Here is a 21,238-nt window from a genome sequence, read left to right as displayed (position 1 = left end):
CATCACAACACCAAACTTAAAGCTTGCTTGTCCCTAAGCAAGTACTGAAACATAAGAATGATGAATGAAAGAACAAGAGAAACAAGTTCTTATTATAGAAGTCAAGTTCTTGGATACTCGCTCAATTGCATCCTATGAGATCCTTATTCATTGATCTCCCCCTTCTTTTAAAGGTTTATTGGATTCTTAGGCTAGGTGCTTTATGAGGGGGCAACTCTTTAAGATAAGCTTTCAGCCAACACTCCCGAACCAGTTGGTTCAAGGTTCTAGGTGTTGAAACACCCCTAAGGACCTACTCCCTCAAGTCTCTCTCCCCCATACATGCATACCATAGGAATATGGTTTGTTATTTTCTTTTCTTGAGGCCTTGGTGTCTAGCACCTCTTTGGGTTACTAAGTGTTCTGTAGCAAGGTTGCTCTTGATAGTGGATTTTCAGTTGATAATCCCGGGTTAGTTAACCCAAGTTACCAAGTGATGAAGCACTCCTGAGAACTTATTCATCCAAGCAGATCCTTTGCACAGGAACACCACAGACACATCCCTCAAGATTCAAACCCTTGGTGCCTAGCCTTATTTCTTATTCTTTTTCTTTCTTTTTCAAACTCTCCCTGTTCTTTTCCTTTTTCTTATTAGGATCTTGTTGTTTAGCTAGTCTCATAGAATGTGCTTCAAGCATATGATTCAGAATATCTAGTTGCCTGTATACCTTGTTGGTGAACCAACTTAGCTAACCAATTACCACACCACAAACACTAAGAACTTACTTCACAAGATGAACCCCACTATGGTTTTTCATAACATTTTCTTTTATTTAGCTTAAAGGACAAGCATACATTTATGCAGGATGAAAATGAAAACAGGTAACTTAGACTAGCAACATGAAACATCACTAAGGAGAGACAAGCAGAATATGAATGTTCATGAGACAGGACTAATTCCTACTTCCACTTTAATCATTCCAACCAGAAACAGTTAAGTGCAATACAACCTCTTGTTGTTTTCTTGTTTCTTTCTTGTCATCATCATCCATAGCCCTTGCATCCTCCTTTGTCTCCTTGGATGATGGCGTATAGTTATTCCAAGAGATTGACTGAATTCCTAAAAAAATGATTGGAAGTTGCTTGTTCCCCCAAGCACTTGTAACATGGTTAACATACATGTATGCTTGTAATTATCTGAACTTAAGTTGGTGTGTGAACACCAAACTTAGTTTCTGGCCTACTGTAGTAGATCAAAATCATGCAAGGAGTCTCATGTGCTTTTATTCAGAAAACATCTGTGAACTAGAAACTAAACACATGTCAAGTAGTTTCCCTGTTTGTTGGAGTCGGTAACTTGTCATTGAAGGGGTGTAGTGTGATTCTAAATGAAATCTTTGGTGTAACACCAAACTTAGAATTACACATTCACCCTTGGATTGTTTTGGTGTGCAACACCAAACTTAGCTCCTCATAATACAGGGAAAACTACTTGTAGCCTTTATTGAGATAATCATGAAAAAGAAACTACCTTAAGTTGGGTTGCCTCCCAACAAAGCGCTCTTTTAGCATCGCTAGATCGACGGGTTTTCCATTAGTTGAGATGATACTTTATTTTGGGGCTCTCCCCCATGTTGTCCATGTATTGTTTGAGCCTTTGTCCATTCACAGTGAAAGTCCTCTTTGAGCTTTCTTCCATGATTTCTATGTGTCCATGAGGTGAGACCTTTGTGACAAGAAAGGCTCCCGACCACCTTGATTTGAGTTTTCCCGGGAAAAGTATCAATTTGGAGTTGTAGAGGAGCACTTGCTGTCCTTCTTCGAAGCTCCTGGGTGCCAGATTGAGGTCATGCCTTCTCTTCGCCTTTTCCTTATAGATCTTGGCATTTTTATAGGCTTGAGACCTAAACTCCTCTAGTTCCTGCAGCTGCAAGACCCTTTTCTTACCAGCAGCATTGTTATCAAAGTTTAGTAGCTTGAGATCCCAGAGGGTTTTCTAGCTCCAATGGTAAATGATAGGCCTTTCCATACACCAGTTGATATGGGGACATCCCAATTGGTGTTTTGAATACTGTCCTGTATGCTCAAAGAGCATCATCCAGCTTCTTCGACCAGTCCTTTCTTGATGCTCCCATAGTCTTTTCCAGGATCCTTTTTAGCTCTCTGTTGGATATCTCAGTTTGCCCACTTGTTTGGAGTGGTAAGGTGTGGCAACCTTGTATTTTACCCCGTATCTTAGGAGAAGGGCTTCTAATGGTCTGTTGCAAAAATGGCTCCCTCCATCACTGATGAGAGCTCGTGGGACTCCAAACCGGCTAAAGATATTCTTTCTGAGGAAGTTCATGACCACCTTGTTATCATTTGCTGGGGTTGCAATAGCCTCTACCCACTTGGATACGTAATCCACCGTTACCCCTCTTACAAAGTTATATAGAATTCATCTGCCCTATCATACCTGATTGTGTTTGCATAAAACTCTCTCACAAGAGTTGCGTTTACTTTTGTGACCGGATCAGTGAGGAGGTCCCATTTTCTCTTTTCCACCTTTTCTGTGATTTCGGGGCACTCAGTTTTTTTGACTTGAAAGCCTAGCTCATATATGATCTCTTTATCAGCCATCCACCCAAATTGTAATGCATGGTGAAAGGTTCTAAATTTCTTCTCATCAAAAGGGCGTTGCTCTATAGGCTCCTTCCGTTTTCTTCTTTTAGAGCTCGACGATGCCATGAGTGAGAGTTGGTATGTGAAGGTGTTGAAAAGTATGGATTGACGATGGAATTCGGCCGGGTTAAGATAGGGTGTAGCTGGAGGATTGTGTTAACGTGTTTTTGGATGAAGGAAGAAGTGTTGGGTGTGTGTTCCGAAAGAAAGAAAAAAGATGAAATGAAAGGGCATTTGAATATGGAGGGGTATAAAGTGGGGGTCATTTATATAGGAGGATGATGGGTGATCGAAGGGTGTGGATTGATAGTAAGAACCAATGGTGGACGGTTGGGGTTTGGCATGAAATGAGCACAAGGATTACTACTTTTATGAGGTTCTTGGTTCGGTCTCCAAGGATATCCTTCTTCCAATGTTGCATGGCAACACTTCCCAATGTACTCCTTTTGAAGACATGTGTATAATCCCCCTTTGTGAAGTGGCCGAACCCCCTTCTCAATTTGTCTCATCAATTCTGTTCAATCCTTCCTTCATTTCCTACACAAGACAAAAAGGAAAGCAAAAGTTAGCATTGAATTTTTGGTGGCAAAAGTTAAAGAGTGGACTGGCTACTTTTTAGATTTTTGTTTTTTTTTTAAATCTAAATGTTATCCATGAACGCAAACTAACTGACCTATTTAGTGTTCATGTATACAACATTGGTGACACCAAACTTAGTTTGTGACCATGTAGTGTAAAAAGAGTTGATTAAGGTTCTAAGATTAACACGATATGAATTGTGTTTATGTCCTCTTAGTGTGCCTTGAACACCAAACTTGTTGTTTACTATATGTTGCATACAAGGGTTCATCCAAGTGTTTGTCAAAGTTAGTTTGGAATTCATGAACCTTGCTTTATTAACTACTTTAAACATCCTAAAAAAAACTGAAAGGATATAAAACATGTGTTGCCTCCCATGAAGTGCTTCTTTAGCGTTATTAGCTTGACGTTTAGCCTTTGTCAGGGTGGTTGGTAATGCCTCAAATCTTCCCCTCTCACAGTGAATCTATCTCCGTTGGCTTCATTGAGAATCTCCACATGTTCCAAGGAGAAAATTCTGCTGATGGTGTACACTTGAGGTAGCTGAGATAGAATTATGGGGAGATGAGGTGGAATAGCTGGGAAATGAGCAGAGATTACTTCATCCCCTGGAGAGAAATCCTCTGTAGGGATCCTCTTGTTCCTCCATCCCCTTGGCGCCTTCTTCCTTGTTTCTTTTAATGCTACCTTGCTCCTTGTGGCATCTTTTTCCAAGAAAATTTTGTTGCTGGTCTCATATGACTCTGGTGGGTTTAGCTCCTCTTGGGTTTCCCTTAGCTGTTGTGCCTTCTGACTGTATTGTTTGTCAACCAAAGGAATTCCCAAGGGTATTGTTTGTGCTTCAGTGCTTGTTTCTTCCACCAGTGCCTTATTGTGATCCTCCCTTGATTCCTTGTTTTCTTGATCTGCTTCTTGTGAGGGTTTGAAGACATTGAAGGTAAGTTGTTCATCATGTATCCTCAGTATCAGCTCTCCTCGCTCCACTTCAATAAGTGCTCTGGCTGTGGCTAGGAATGGTCTTCCCAATATGATTGGATGGAGATGACTCTCTTCCATATCCAAGATAACAAAGTCTGTGGGAAGGAAGTAGTTCCCAACCTTCACCTACATGTTTTCAACCACTCATATTGCTTGTTTTTGAGTTTTGTCAGCCCACTTGATGATTACATCCATGGACGTTAGCTCATTGATCTGAAGCTTCTTCATGAGGGATAAAGACATTAAGTTGATGCTTGCTCCCAGGTCACAGAGTCCCTTATCAATCCTTGTTTCTCCTATAGCACAAGGGATGTGAAAACTCCCTGGGTCCTTCCTTTTTGTAGGTAACTCTATTTGAGTGAGAGCACTACACTCCGTATTCATCACTATTGTTTGCCCTCCCTTTAGTGAATTTTTCTTGGTCAGCAGCTCTTTCATGCACTTAATGTATGAGGGCATTTGTTGGAGAGCCTTGATGAATGGTATGTTTACATAGAGAGATGCAAACATGTTGAGGAACTTTGAGTACACTTTCCTTTCTACACCCCCTTGAGTCTTTGGGGAAAAGGTGCATATGGGTTCAGAATCTCCTTCTCCCTTAACTCCTCCTTCTATGTGGGTCTGGTTTCTTGGTCACTCTCTTCTTGCTTCTCTACTGGGATATCTCGAGAGTGTTATAATGGTTTGTTTGGTTCTTCCGCATTCTTCCCATCTTACTTTTCTTGCTTCACCTCTCGGGTTTTTCTCCGTGTCATTTGGGAAGCTATCAGTAGGCTTGGGAATCTGCTGAGAGAGATATCCCACTTGAGACTCCAGTCTCTTGATGGTGTCTCCCTGGTTTTTTATATTAGCTCGCACTTCATTCTTGAACACTCTGTTATCTTCGACTTCCTTGCATATACCTTCAAGTAGAGTCTCAATTCTGGAGATTCTATCTTCGGATGGTGATGGTGGGTTGAGGTTGGAGGGGTGAGAAGGGCCATTTTGGTTTTGATATGGATGTTGAGAGGTATTATTGGGTGGGTGTTGATATGATCTCTGTGTGGAATGTTGGTGAGTTGCATTGTTGTTGGGGTTGTGACGTCTCTGATCTTGGCCTTGATCTTGTTGATTTCCCCACCCAAAGTTTGGGTGGTTCTTCCAACCAGGATTATAAGTTTTGGAGTATGGATCATGGGCCTGCCTAGGTGAGTTCTCAATATAGTTGGATTGTTCCCGGTCACTCTCTTCCTCTATATTTACTCCTTCTTGAGCTACTGATGAGGTGGTGACTGCTGTAACTTGGTTTCTTTCCATCTTCTTGGTAAGGTCAGCCAGCTGCTTGGTGATCATCTTGTTTTGAGCCAGCAGTGCATCCATGTGGTTCAGCTCCATCACTCCTCAAGTGTTGCTCCTTTCAGAAGTATAGAAGTAGTCATTCTCAGCTACAGTCTCGATGACATCTATGGCTTCTTCAATGGTCTTCTTCTTGTTTAGAGATCCTCCGGATGAGTGGTCTACTACCTTCTTTGATTCATAAGAAAGACCCTCATAGAAAATATGTAGTTGCACCCATTCATTGAACATGTCTGGCGGGCACCTTCTTGTTAAGTTCTTAAACCTCTCCCATGCCTCATAGAGAGTTTTACCATCTTGTTGCCTGAAGGTTTGTACCTCAGCTCTCAACCTGTTGATTCTTTGAGGAGGGTAGAATCTCGCCAAGAATTTGTTCGTCACATCTTCCCATGTTGTTAAACTCTCCTTCAGGAAATATTCCAGCCATTTAGATGCTTTATCCCTGAGTGAAAAGGGGAACAGAAGCAGTCTATAGGTGTCAGGATGAACACCATTAGACTTCACAGTATCACATATCCTTAGGAAGGTGGTTAGATGTTGATTAGGGTCTTCATGGGTGCTTCCTCCGAATGCACAGTTGTTTTGAACGAGAGTGATAAGCTAGGGCTTCAGTTCAAAGTTATTGGCATGTATGGTTGGTTTTTGTATGCTACTTCCACAATTTCCTGGGTTTGGATTGATGTAAGAGCCTAGAACTCTTCTCTCTTGCCCAGCATGATTTACTGGGCCTTCTCTGGCATGGTTGTGAGCTTCTTCTTCATGGTGGTTCTCCATATTCTCCTCCATGTCTGTTTCAAAATACTCTTCCTCTTCCTCAGCACCAACGACTCTCTTCCCTCTTGCTTCCCTCCTTAATTTAAGGAAGGTCCTCTCAGGTTCAGAATCAAAGAAAGTTGAAGCCCCGCTTTTTCTACCTGTCAAACAACCAACAAAGCAAAAAGCAAGAAAGAAAATGAATGAAGAAATTACTCTTGTTAGAATGGTTGTTAGTGTGAGTGGTGCAATGTATCAAAGAGTTAGTGGGTTGGTGAACTAAATTGTAAACAACTGAGAAAACACAACAAACGGGCAAGGGAAAAAGGGAAGAAAATAGCTAAAACTGAAAGTAAATCACTCAGATGGAATTAAACAAAACAAAAGAAAATTGCTCAATCTAGTTATCCTCCAACTTAATCATTGTTGATACAAAATCAATCCCCGGCAATGGCGCCATAAATTTAATGCACGAAAACTTGTCTCTCAACAGATTTCCCTTCGGCAAGTTAAGAATACCACTCCTTCGTGACTACTGGTAGTCGGCGCAAGGCTCGACCCCTTAATATACGCACAAGGGGAAACAGTGATCCTCAGTTCGTGGGCATCCCCTAGATCAATACATAAACAAAATACGATCCTCAGTTCGTGGGTTTCCCCGAGATCAATACACAACAAACACAGAGATCCTCAGTTCATGGGTTTCCCCGAGATCAATACACAACAACACAGCAATCCTCAATTCATGGGTTATACCCGAGATCAACATAAAATAGTTCATGGGTTATTTCCGTAATCAATGATTATCATTTCGTGGGTTTTTCTCACACATGAAATAGTTAACAGTTCGTAGAATTCCCCGAGACCAACGATCATTCAGTTCGTGGGTACTTCCCGTATTTAACATTATCAGTTCATGTGTTTTACTGCTCTTTTCTCTCTGTCTCCTTACTCTGGTCTAATTACTCTTTTCTTTGTATCTATATTACTTTTTTTCTCTTTACCTCTTTACTGTGCTCTAGTTACTTTGTTTTCTGTGTTTCTCTACTCTGCTCTGATTCCTCTACTTAACGTATGTATTTAAAGTTTATGTAAATTTCGGTATGAATAGTTAGCCTGTCCCAAGTATAGGTTCATTAAGTCTATACTGAAACAGTTTAACTTTTCATATTATACCTAACCCTAAGCACAACTCAAGAACTAACTATGTTGCCCTAGTTCGTTCACTAATCTCTATCTATTTTTTGTCATTAAAACTTTACAGACCTTATCTTTGATTCTTATCTCTTCTTTAATTTTTTATCTTTCTTTTATCTTTGCCTCACTATCATGTTATTACCACTCCCTAGGTGTTTTATGAAGGTAATTATGGAATTCTACGCTTAAAGTCGTCTTTCTAAAACTTTTACGAAAAACTGCCTTTTTCGTATTATTTTATTATTTTTATTAAAATATTATTTTTAATTAAATATTATTATTTAATATTTTATTATTATTCATTATTTTATCATTAAAATATTGAAAATTACCCCACTTTAACTTTTAACCTTTAAAATTTGCTTTTTACCACCCGTAACTTTTAATATCTATACTTTAATTACCCTATCTTTTGGAAATTACCAAATAACCCCTCAAACACCAAAATAGTTACAACCTTGCCTTTTTTAAGATCTAAAAGGTGTTCTTCATTGTTCTTCACCACACTCAAAGTGTTCTCCGTGTTCTTCGTAAATTTTTTAGATTCATTCTTTGTTTTCACCCGTTTTTCAATCTTTTCAGCAACCGATTTTTACCATAATTAAAAATAAAATTGCAGCCACTAAAGCCCCATCTTTTCCACATGATTTCAACACAAATTGACCCCCAATTTAAGGATTAGGGTTCGTTTTTCCAGCAGCCACAAGAACACAACTTCATAGCTTGAATTTCATCAAATTTCATCAAATTTTTATCAAATTTTCAACAAGAATCACTCATATAAATAATCAATTTCAAGCACAGCCAAACCATATCATAATTACACAACTCAAACACAATCAATCAAGAAGGGATATCTCACCTTAGACTTGCTGAAAATTAACGTTTCTTGGCCCTCAAGTCAAGTTAAGCATGATTCCTAAGGAAGAACATCAAGAAAACACATGTTTAAGCATGTTTCCTTGAAAACCGAATTGAAGAGGAAGGGAGACAGCCATCTCATGTTATTTCCAGCTTTGATATGTTATATGGTTATGTAGAGGAAGAAGAGTGGATCATTTTGGTGAAATCGGAGTTTTGATTTGAGTTTTAGTTCAGAAGAAATCAAGCTTTGAAGATTAAGTGTTCTTGAAAGTTTCTCTCTTTTCTCTCTTGTTATTTTAGGCCAAAATGAAGAAATGAGACAGCCTTGGAGGTCCTGGGGGTGTAAGGTGAGTTGTGATTGGTTGGCTTGGAGGTGAGTTAAAATAATATTAAAATATCTCAGGTGTATAGCTACTAAAACTTGATGTATCGGAACACTTGTAAAAACATCTCTAAAAATTCTTTTCTGAGCTTCTAGCATAAATGACACTAGTAACATTTTTAATATGAGAATAGAACATGTATGATGAGGCCTTAGCATTGCTAAAGTCATCTGAGAATGATGGTGCTAAACTGCACCAGTAAATTGTGAACCCGGTTAAACCTATTTCCTGTTTTTAACTAAAACAGACCAGGTAACGTTATAATATCATTCAATCATCTTCTAATACTAATATAATGATAATATTATACTATTATCTCTCTTCTCTCATAAATCGAGTCCGGTTCATCTAACTGAGACTATTTACGAAAACTAGAATAAAAACTCCTAACCGATATAGTTTAAAACCTAGGTTCTTCGTGATTCGTTATCGAGCTTGCCCTAAAAGAGGTTCTAGCTTAAGGATGACACAATGACAATGAGGATTGAGATGCTTGATGATACAACAGAGGTGTTCCCTTTACTGATCTTCTGGAGAAATCCGTGCCTTCAGAAAAGATCTCGCGTACTAGAAAAACTGGGTTGTTACAACAAAATTGGAAGAAAAGAAACAAAAGCAAAGTAAACAAAGTGAAGGAAAAAGCAGTCGACGACTACCCAGCTCAGCTCGGACAAGGGAAGGGTCCCCTAAGACTTTCTTTGTGTCGAGATGGGGGGGTTGCCCCCATGTCTCCTCCAACACATTCACAAAAGCCTGCTCGACCACATCAAGCATCTCCCACGAATATCTAGACACCACAACATTCTTTTGCCAACTTAAGGGGAAGGCAAGTTCATTGTTCGGCTCTAAGAAAAATGGTCGAGCTCTCTCAACAGCTCGGACCTTAAAAAAGTAGTTCTTAAAAGTTCCTAAAGGACTCGTCATACATAGAAAAAACTTTATGTCCTTGGGCAGACCGGAAAGAAATCCAAGAAGCTTTCTTTTTGCTAGTTCTAGGTTTGATCAAGACAAAGAGGTAAAGAAAGAGAGTTTGAGAAGGCTTGACATCCAATTCTTGGCAGAGCAACTGAAAGATCTTAATAAAGCCCCAGGAGTTCGAATGGAGCTGGGATGGAGCTACATTACATGACCACAGCAAGTCAGTCTCGAAAGACATAAAAGGAAGGGTAATGTTCATTTGGCTAAAGAAGTAGTCATAAGCAAAAAAGAAGGGATGTTTTCCCTCGGTCAGAGAAGGAAAGCAAACCCTCTCGTCAGGGTCAGGCACTACTAACTCGTAATTCTTCTCCTGATCCCAACTACTACAGATCCGGTGATGCTTTCTAAGCTCCACGCAGTATTCAGAGTTAACCACTGAAATGCACATCAGGACGAGGGAGTCCAGCCAGTCGGACATGCCCTCGGGGACTTTGGAGGATGTCTCGACAATATTTTTACGAGAAGATATGGGTCAACTAGTCCTACAACAAGAAAAAGAAAAATGGGTTACTAACTAAAATAGCTCGGGCAAATCAAGAAATCAGCTCAGACAAATATGGATACAACTTAGACTAAAGTATACAAAAGCAAAAGGGAAACCCCAGGATTCACACTAAAATCCAGGGGCACCCTTTGGAGGCAGTAACGAGGCAGGAACCAGAAAAGAAGGAAACCAACGGACTCTAATCATCTCGCAAATAATCCTCTCCTAGTAAACGTCACAAAGCAGCAAGAAATCTCATAATCATCAACAAGGATCATCAAGACTACAACATTTCTTCATCAAAAATGGTGCAAACAGGGTAATAAACTCAGCAACGAAGATACACAGAAATAAAGGATGCAGGAACGGCCCTAATAAAACCCTAGTGAATCAAAAGTCACCAGGCATACATCATAGCAAAAGAAACACGGGGATTATCACAAAAAGATGCAAGCTTTTTCAGATAACCATCATTCACTCCTTAAGAAGATCAAAGATTCAAAACACATGCAGTAGCAGAAGACATATAAAAAAAGTGACTAAATGAAGTTAACAAAAGGAAGAGAGAGAGCACCAACCTGTAGAAGAAGAAGAGACGAACGTGAGGGAAAGGTTTAGAGGAAACAGCAGCAAAGCACCCTTGAGTAGAAATGAACAGAGGGGAGGAAGCACCTCAAGCGAAACAACGAAACGCAAAAGGTTGAGAGAAACAAAGTGAAGAGCGAAAAGAAAGGAAGCAAGAAACTAAAAGATAAGACTTGAAAATTCAAAGTAAAAAGAAAAGAGGGAAAGAAGGGAAACAGAAAAAGGGGGAAGTTAATGAGCTTTAAAGACCCTCGCACGTTCCCAAAGCAAGAACACAAATGCAAAAATGCGCGTTTCAAATTAAAAAGAGTGAAGGAAAATGCTTCACATTCAAGAAGCCTCAGCCGAATCAACCAAAGTGCGCGAGCTCGGCTTCTCCAAAGAAGGATCGAAGTCCTAAAAAAGGACTCAACCTCAAAAGGAAGAACACGCTCGAGCAGGGGCACTGTTCATACCCTGTGTCTAGCTGTACGACCCGGGCTGAATGGTGACAAGTCGACCGACCTCTTCGGGTCAGGATTACTCGACCTCTTCTTAAAGAGTTCGGCCAAATCACCAGGAGAAGCCCAAAAAGGGCCCAAACAGAGGAACACGACCCAAGTCCAAAGGCAACCCAAGCCTAGAAAGATAAGGGCGGTTCCCTTAAAGATAAGATGGCTTCACTCAAAGATAAGATAAGATAACTATCTTATCTCCATAAAGGTCACCTCACACTATTATAAATACACTGGAGCACCTAGGTATAACTCATACTCTGATTCTACTAAAAACCTGCCTAAAGCCCATGCTAACATAAGCATTGGAGTCTCTTGCAGGTACCACTACCCTCCGGTGACGAAGGATCAGCAGCACCACCAAAGTCAACAAGTCAGACACGACAGCTCCGGCCACCACAGCAGATCTCATCCAAGATTGACCTTCAGTTTTTGGTAACCCTCGGAACAATCATGTTTCTCAAAGATTTGCAAGTTGTCTAACAATCAACTAATATTTGATGCATGAATGCAAATATCATGAGGACTTTTGAGGGTTGTAATGGGGCTTAGGTAAGGGTAGGATTCATATGGTTAAGTGGGTTAATAGATTGGATCTTTGATTAGCTCAAGTATCCCACCTAATCCTATATCATCCTATATACATAACAAAACAATCCTAACTACCCGTTCATCCCTTTTTTTCATATTCACTCATGCATGCTTCTTTTCAATACAACCACATATGCATCACTTATTTACATTCTTATTTTCTTTTCTTTTCTTTTCTTTTCTTTTCTTTTCACAATTTTTTTTTGTATAAACAAAGTATGTACATTAAAATTTTTCTTTTATCAAATAAGAGAGATGCATATATTTTAAGTGATAGATGCATGAATGTTTACCCATTTTTCTAAATTTTCACAATGAATACCCAAAATAACTTTCTACCACTATTTCCCAGAAATCCCCCCATACTTGATTAACACACACACACACTCAAACCCAAGCTAATCAAAGATACAATTCAAGGATATTAATGGTTTTTCACTTAGGACAAATGATGTGCTTAATATTAGAACAAAGGGGAATTAATGGCTCAAAAAGTGGTTTATAAGGATAGATGCAAGGGTTGACAATATCGGTTAGTGAGCTATACAAATATGGCCTCAATCATACTAAATGCAATCCAAAACAACTTATATAGGACATATAGACTAAAGCAAATCCAAGTTCACAATTATAAAAGGAGTTTATAACACACAAGAACAAAATTTGTGCTTGAAAATATGCAACCACACACTTAAAGCTGAAATCTCACTTGGTATTTGTTCAAGCTCTTCTCTATGTTCCATAAAAAGATACTTCAAGCAAGTTCAAAAATAATTTTCAAATCTAATCAATGGAATGCCCAAAAAGAGATTTCTTGAAAATTCTTTGTTGTTTTACCAAAACTTATTTACTCTACCATGCAAATGCCAATATTTACTACCATAACACTATAAGCACTATATATATATATATATATATATATATATATATATATATATATATATATACAAACAAACAACATCAAGTGCAAATAAGAACAAAAATTGCAAAAATTGAAGAAAAAGGGACAAAAAAGAAGAATGTTGCAAAGTGTCTGAGAAAAAAAATTTTATCCCCTTGAAGTTAGCGATCCTCCCCCACACTTAAATAACGCACGGTCCTCCGTGCATGCACATGATCCAAGGGTGAAGGATTGTGAGTCTCCACCTTCAGCTGGTAGGCTCCGGGGGCTTCAGGTTGCTATATAAACAAATAAACAACAACTAAGGAAAAGTAAGATGTGTGTGGTATGATAAAAGACAATGTGTATATTCTAAATGCACGCACAATTTAGAACACAACACATTGGTCAGTTAAGAAGGTAACCACATAATCAAAAGAATTATCATAGTCCTCAATCAAGTGGCCTAGGTTGTAAGTGAAGAAAGACAAGAGATAGGACACAGATGAACCTAGATAGCCACAACTAAAGTGAATTTAATATATAAGACATTAGTTATTGAAGTTGTGCAAGTGAAAGCACAAAATTGATGTAAAATAGCACAACAACAACAACCAATCCAATAATGAACAGAAAACTCCTTATTCATCATGAACATAATGAAGAAGTTGCATGGTAAAGGTACTTGTTGCAAAAAGTGACAAGTTAGATATGAATCAAGTCATGTGACTCAAACAAATGCAAAGCATTAACAAGAAACGAGTACCGGACATGTGATGAAGTTGATATAAAAATCATGATGAGCAAGTAATTTCAACTCAATTCACTAAAGTAAAAGTGCACAATTCAAAATGCCAAAAAGGATAAAGTTTAATGCATATGGTAGCTACAACATATGAATTAAACTAACAATTCATCTAGGCAATTAAACAAGGCTTTAATGCTCAGTGCACATATTCATCACAAATTAAACCAAAAGTTAAGCATGAAGCAACCCAATCAACATCAATCAAACACTTGCAACTTATTTAATTAACAAACAAGTAAAGCAAGACTAATATCATTACTAAAATAGAAATGAAATACAAACAAAACAAAGTAAAACAAGTAGAGAAGAGGGCAAAAGCAAGAGAAGAGAGGGGTGGAAGGAAGAAGAGAAGAAGAAGTAGAGAGAAGAGAAAAAAATAAGTAAAGTGGGAGAAACAGGGGTGTGCGTACGCACAGGCACGTGTGCGTGTGCACAGAAGGTGGAAAAGGGGGTTATGCGCGCGCACAAAAGGGTGCGGGCGCTGCGAATAGAATGAACATAAAGGCTTGTGCGCACGCACAAAGGTGTGTACGGGCGCACAGAAGGGGAAAAAAGGGGGGTGTTTGATACGCACGGAAACTTGTCTCTCAACAAATCTCCCTTCGGCAAGTGTAACGAATTGTCGTCAAGTAATAACACACAAAAGAGTGAGGTCGAATCCCACAGAGATTAACGGATTAAGCAATCAATGGTTAATTGATTATCCTAGTTATACGAATCATATTGGAGTGATAAGCAGCAAGGAAATGTAAATGGCACAAAAGTAAAGAAAACAATATAGTGCAGCAAAGTAAAATGGCAAGAAAAGTAAATGTAAGAACTAAAAATAAAATGAACATTGGGATCAAGAGATATTGCAATCCTCCGGATCAAGTTCATTCTCATCTCTTCCTCAATCAATGCATTCATTGATCTCCTTGGCAATCTTAAGTGATCGAATTACAATTCCTTGTAATTTAATCTCTCAAATCTTGATCAATAGCCAATTCCTTGGTCAATTGCTCATGAGAAGAGATGAAGTATGGTCACTGATTATACCACATGCATTCCCAAATCAAGTGTTGGAGGATTATAGTCACATATCCTTCCAAACCCAATTTGGTACAACATGAGAAAGCATTTCTAGCATGATCTCTTCATTCCTCTTCCAAGGTTCAGAAGAGATCCAAGTATGAATAGCTTCTTTTCCAAGATAACTACCCAATTGGATGAAGATCGAAAGCTCTCTAGTAAAATCAAGAGAAAAGAAAGAAGAAGAAGAATAAGAACTACACTTAATCCATTGAATCACAATAGAGCTCTCTAACCCAATGAAAAGAGTTAGTTGATCATTGCTCTACCAAAATAGAAAAGAAAGAAAGTGCAGAAAAGTAAAGATGAAGATTGAAACTGAAATTGAAACTTCAAAATTCATAAATGAAAATTACAACTAAAATGAAACTACTCCTAAGGAAGAAAAGAAGAGAAAAGGAAGAAGAGTGGTTGAGGGGAGGGGTCCGAAGACCCACTCCCCTTGGAGTGTGCCAATTCACAGAAGTTCAAATTGGTCTTCACTCTCTCCCCCTTCCTTCAATTCTCCAGAATGCCTTTAATGTAAAAACTAAGGCCTTTATATAGGCTCTCCTAAATTACAAAATGAAATTAAAAGCAAATTACAATTAAATAAAAATTCCTATTCTAGATGCTTCTTGTGGCCTTGATTGGTTGACAATTGTGGGCTTGCTTGCTTGAGCTTTGAAGTGGACTTGAGAGAGAAGTGAGTTAAGTTGAGTTCCAGGTGCTAAAGTTAGTGCTAAAGTTAGCCACACTAACGCTACAAGTGTGGCGTTAGTGCTAAAGTTAATGTGGCTAACGTTGCACTTGCTGCCCAGTTGGTGTTTTTGGGGCTTAAAAGATGCCTCTTGTTTGTGCTCTAATTTCATGTCCACTATAGAGTATTATATATCTTTAGAAAGCTCTGAATGTCAGCTTTCTAATGCAACTGGAATCACCTCAATTGGATCTCTATAACTCAAGTTATGCTCCTTTGAAGTGAACATGGTCGCTGGCATAGTTGCTAGCGTTAATGGAAAACGTGAGTCCCGATAACGCTAGCGACCAGGGGCTTAATATTTTCCGGTTCTGGAGCTCAAAATCAATGTCCACCCCATACTATTATATATTTTTAGAAAGCTCTGGATGTCCATGGTGCACGAAATTGTGATCTCTAGTAATGGCTCCAAAAACTTGGTGCTCTAATCTCAATTCATAATTTGTCACAACTTCGATACAACTAACCAGCAAGTGCACTGGGTCGTCTAAGTAATACCTTACGTGAGTAAGGGTCGAATCCCACGGAGATTGTTGGTATGAAGCAAGCTATGGTCACCTTGTAAATCTCAGTCAGACGGATATAAAATAGTAATGGGGTTTTCGAAAATTAATAATAAAATAAGAATAGAAACACTTATGTAAATCATTGGTGAGAATTTCAGATAAGCGTATGGAGATGCATTCGTTCCTCTGAACCTCTGCTTTCCTGCTGTCTTCATCCAATCAGTCTTACTCCTTTCCATGGCTGGCTTTATGCAAGGGCATCACTGTTGTCAGTGGCTACATCCCCTCCTCTTGTGAAAATGGTCCAAGATGCCCTGTCACGGCACGGCTAATCATCTGAGGTTCCCGATCATGCTGGAATAGGATTCACCCTCCTTTTGCGTCTGTCACTACGCCCAGGACTCGCGATTTTGAAGCTCGTCACAGTCATTCAATCATTGAATCCTACTCGGAATACCACAGACAAGGTTTAGACTTTCCGGAATACCACAGACAAGTGGTTGTCAGGCACGCGTTCATAGGGAATGATGATGATTGTCACGTTCATCACATTCAGGTTGAAGTGCGAATGAATATCTTAGAAGCGGAATAAGTTGAGTTGAATAGAAAAACAGTAGTACTTTGCATTAACCTTTGAGGAACAGCAGAGCTCCACACCTTAATCTATGGAGTGTAGAAACTCTACCGTTAAAAATACATAAGTGAGAGGTCCAGGCATGGCCAAATGGCCAGCCCCCATGATCTAAGAACTAGGCGTCCAAAGATGATTCCAAAGATGTCTAATACAATAGAAAAAAGTCCTATTTATAATAAACTAGCTACTAGGGTTTACAGAAGTAAGTAATTGATGCATAAATCTACTTTCGGGGCCCACTTGGTGTGTGCTTGGGCTGAGCTTGAATGTTACACGTGCAGAGGCTCTTTCTGGAGTTGAACGCCAGGTTGTAACGTATTTCTGGCGTTCAACTCTGATTTGTGACTTGTTTCTGGCATTTAACTCCAGACAGCAGCATAGAACTGGCGTTCAACGCCCTTTTACGTCATCTAAACTCGTTCAAAGTATGGACTATTATACATTGCTGGAAAGCCCTGGATGTCCACTTTCCAACGCAAATGGAAGCGCACCAGTTTGAGTTCTGTAGCTCCAGAAAATCAACTTTGAGTGCAGGGAGGTCAGAATCAAACAGCATCAGCAGTCATTCTTCAACCTCTGAATCTGATTTTTGCTCAAGTCCCTCAATTTCAGCCAAAAAATACCTGAAATCACAGAAAAACACACAAACTCATAGTAATGTCCAGAAATGTGAATTTAACATAAAAACTAATGAAAACATCCCTAAAAGTAACTAGATTCTACTAAAAACATACTAAAAACAATGCCAAAAAGCGTATAAATTATCCGCTCATCAGGCCTTCTTAAGCTTGGCGTGCCATGCTTGGCTTATCAAGTGGCATGCTAAACGAGATGACTTTTGCTAGTAAATAATTTCATAAAAAAATAATCGCCTTGTAGGTATAGTTTCTAAACCAACAAAGAATCCTTTCGTACAAAAACTAGTTTGTCACTAAAGCAAACCCAATAAAATTAATAACCGAAGTATTTAAACCTCGGGTCATCTCTCAAGAAATTGCAGGGAGGTGTAATTATTATTAGTTATGAGATTGTATCTTTTTGGGGTTTTTGAGTAAGGAACAAGAAAAGTAAATTGCAAGAAAGTAAATTAATAATTAAGAAAACTCTTGGCAAGGTATAAGAACTGAAAATCTCATCCTAGTTATCCTTATCAATTATGATGAGAATTGTTTACAGCTCCACTTAGTTAACCCTTACTAAATAAAGGAAAGTTAAGTGGACTAATCAATTTGATTCCTCAAGTCCTAGTCAACTCCTAAGGAAAGACTAGCTTTAGAGGGATCCAAACTAATCAGCAAATTCCAATTCTCAATCAATAAGGAGTTTGATAACTCAAGTGTCACCAATTACTCAACCCAAGCCAAGAGGGGAAAAATTCAAATTATTTATATCATAAATAGAAGAAAGCAATCATAAATCTGAAATACCTCAAATTGCATTAAATAAGAAATCAATTCTAACATAGAGTTCATAAACTAATATTGGGAAAATAAACAAATTAAAGTAATAGGATAAGTAAAAGTAGAAGAGAAACTAAATTAAAGGAACATTGAACCTGGAATTGAGAAGAATCAAACCTAAAACTAAGAGAAATCCTAAATCTTAAAACCTAGAGAGAGGAGAGAGCCTCTCTCTCTCTTTAGAAAACTACATCTAAAAATTAAAATTGTGAATAATGAATGTTGTATGAATGAATCTATGGATTCCCCCACTTTATAGCCTCTAATCTGTGTTTTCTGGACCGAAAACTAGGTCAGAAACAGCCCAGAAATCACTGGGGGCGAATTCTGATCCGTACAGGTCGATGGTTTTTCTCCAAAACGATGCGTGCGCGTGATTTACGCATGCGCATCATTTTTCTGTATGGACACTATGGCGAATTATATATCATTTCAAAGCTCCGGATGTAAGCTTTTCAACGCAACTAGAACCACCTCATTTAGAGCTTTGTAGCTCAAGTTATGGTCAGTTAAGTACAAAGATGTCAGGCTGGACAGCTTAGCAATTCCTTCAGTTTCTTGTATTCCTTCCACTTTTGCATGCTTCCTTTCCATCCCCTAAGCCATTCCTACCCTATAAACCCTAAAATCACTTAACACACATATCAAGGCATCGAATGGTAATAAGAGAGGATTAAACATAGTAAATTTAAGGCCAAAGAAGCATGTTTTCAATCATAGCACACAATTAGGAAGGAAAATGTAAAACCATTCAATTAGTATGAATAAGTGTGCAAATACTTGATAAAAACCACTCAATTGAGCACAAGATAAACCATAAAATTGTGGTTTATCAATCTCCCCACACTTAAACATTAGCATGTCCTCATGCTAAGCTCAAGAGAAGCTATAAAGGAGTGAAGAGGAATGTTAGAATGTATGAAATGCAACCTATCTATATAAATTCAACTAAATGCAAAAATACTTCTACCTACTTGGTTAAAAGTAAACAAATTCTCTAAGACAAACATAAATAATATTCCACTAATGCAAATCATACAATAAAAGACAACTAAACTTGTAAGAAGATAGCTCATGAAAACAGGGAACATAGAATCAAGCATTGAACCCTCACTGGTAGTGTATGTGAACTCTAATCTCTCAAGTGTATAGGGTAATCCACTCTAGCCTTCTCTAGTCATAACTTCTAAAACTTTGTTCTTCATCTAATCAATCAACAAATATTTAATGTACCAATGCAAATATCATGAGGTCTTTTCAAGGTTGTAATGGGGCTAAGGTAAAGGTGAGGGTATATATATATGGCTAAGTGAGCTATAAATTGAATCTTTGAATAGCCTAAGCTCTTACCTATACACACACTCTATATACTTTTAAAATCATGCCTAGCTACCCAAAATTCCCATTTTTGCATCTCATACTCATGCATCAACCTTTCTTTAATTTTATCACATTTGCATTGATCTTTCATTAGCTTAATACTGGGGTGATTTTGTCCCCTTATTTATTTATTTATTTTATATATATTTTTTTCTCTTTTTCTTTTTCTCTTTTTTTTAATTAAATATATAAAAGTAAACATAACATATCAATGCACATGAGTTTTTTGATTTTTTCTGGTATCATATGAGTATGCACCCAAATTCCCAATACTTTTGTCACTAAACACAACACACTTTCATCAACCCAAGTTCCTATAGTTCCCCATACTTAATTGATACACAATCTCTAACTTAAGCTAACCAAATATTCACTTGGGGTAATTTTTTTTTTCTACTTAAGAGGCTAGTGTTGTGATAAAATACAGAATAAATAGGGATTAAAAGACTCAAAGTGGCTAACAAAGGTGATTGAAAGGGTAGGCTATTTGGGATAAGTGAGCAAAAACAAGTAATGGCCTCAATCATATACAAGCATGTAAATACACTAAACAATGGACATATAGAATAGAACAAAGTAAAGTCTGCAATCATAGTGAAGAAAACACACAAGAATAAAATATTATGGTTAAATAATGTAACCATATAAATAAGCTCAAAATCTCACAGGTTGTGTATTCTTAGCTATAAACCATGTTCCAAATATAATCTTCAAACAAGTTTAACATAAATTTTCAATTTAAATTAGTGAAATATTGTAAAACAGGGTCTTGAAAAGAAACTCATTACTTTAACCAAGCAAAACATATATGCAAACAATTATTCACATGCAATCTATCCTAACTAACAAAAGAAAAACTAAAAATGTTGGTGTTAAGAGAGAAAAGTTACCTCCGGAAGTCAGGTACTGACCGACCTCCCCACACTTAAAGCTTGGCACCGTCCTCGGTGCCATCAGTCAGGAACAAAGGGGGTTGGTAACAGCATCTCCACAGTCGGGATCGTCATAGCTCCCGGTGCTGGTAGGTGAAGTGGAGTCCAGAGTGTCTGGGTCTTCCTCAGGTGGGTGGTTGCCAACAATCAGCTCCTTGAGGTATGTAAATCGGCGCTTGTTATGGAACTCCATTTGCTTTGCCTGCCAGTCAAGCCGATTCAACCTCTGAAGTTTCTGAATGAGCAGCTGATTTGTTGAAGCTGCTTATGCTTTTCGTTCTCCTCCTTGCCGGTGACTTGTTAGAGGCTCTCTCTGCACCCTTCCTGGTGGCCATCCTGAAAAGGGAGAAGAGAAAGGGACATGAATTCAAAGGGATAGAGCAAGGAAGATGGCAGTATGAGTGATAATCATGCCAAGGTAAAGAAGAATGTCGTTAACACATGGTCACGACTCCATGCAATTAGGACATCAATGGAAATATAGCAAGAATTATTAAGATAATTAAATGCAAGATGTTTATTAGCATGCCGGCAAAGGCATGAGTAGCGTAGATCAAGCATTAAAGGCCAAAATGTATTATCACTCATAACAAACTAACAAGCACATTTGTATTGACAATCATATTTAATTAATAAAATATTGGAACGGTTTTGTGAAAAACAGGCATTTAGAGTAGAAGGATAGAATAATTAAGAATTCACAATGCCATACGGGCTTTTCACAAACACTTAGTATGCATGTAAAATATGTTATGGAAAGAAGGAACTCCAACATGCATGCAATCCAAAAATTAATATTAATTGTCAAATCACTCTTAATGATATCCACAAGCTCAAGTATAATAATATAAGACCCAAATAAAGTTCTAACACCAACATAAGAATGCATGAAAAAGAAAGAAAAAAGAAACCATAAATAATGAAGCTAAAAGAAAAATTGACAAGAAAGAAGAATAAATAAATGTAG

The sequence above is a fragment of the Arachis ipaensis genome, chromosome B9 (genome assembly GCF_059453495.1).
Source record: "Arachis ipaensis isolate K30076 ecotype BB chromosome B9, ASM5945349v1, whole genome shotgun sequence".
NCBI classification, from domain to species: domain Eukaryota; kingdom Viridiplantae; phylum Streptophyta; class Magnoliopsida; order Fabales; family Fabaceae; genus Arachis; species Arachis ipaensis.
The sequence above is the reverse complement of the archived record's forward strand: the minus strand, read 5'-3'. Positions refer to the sequence as shown.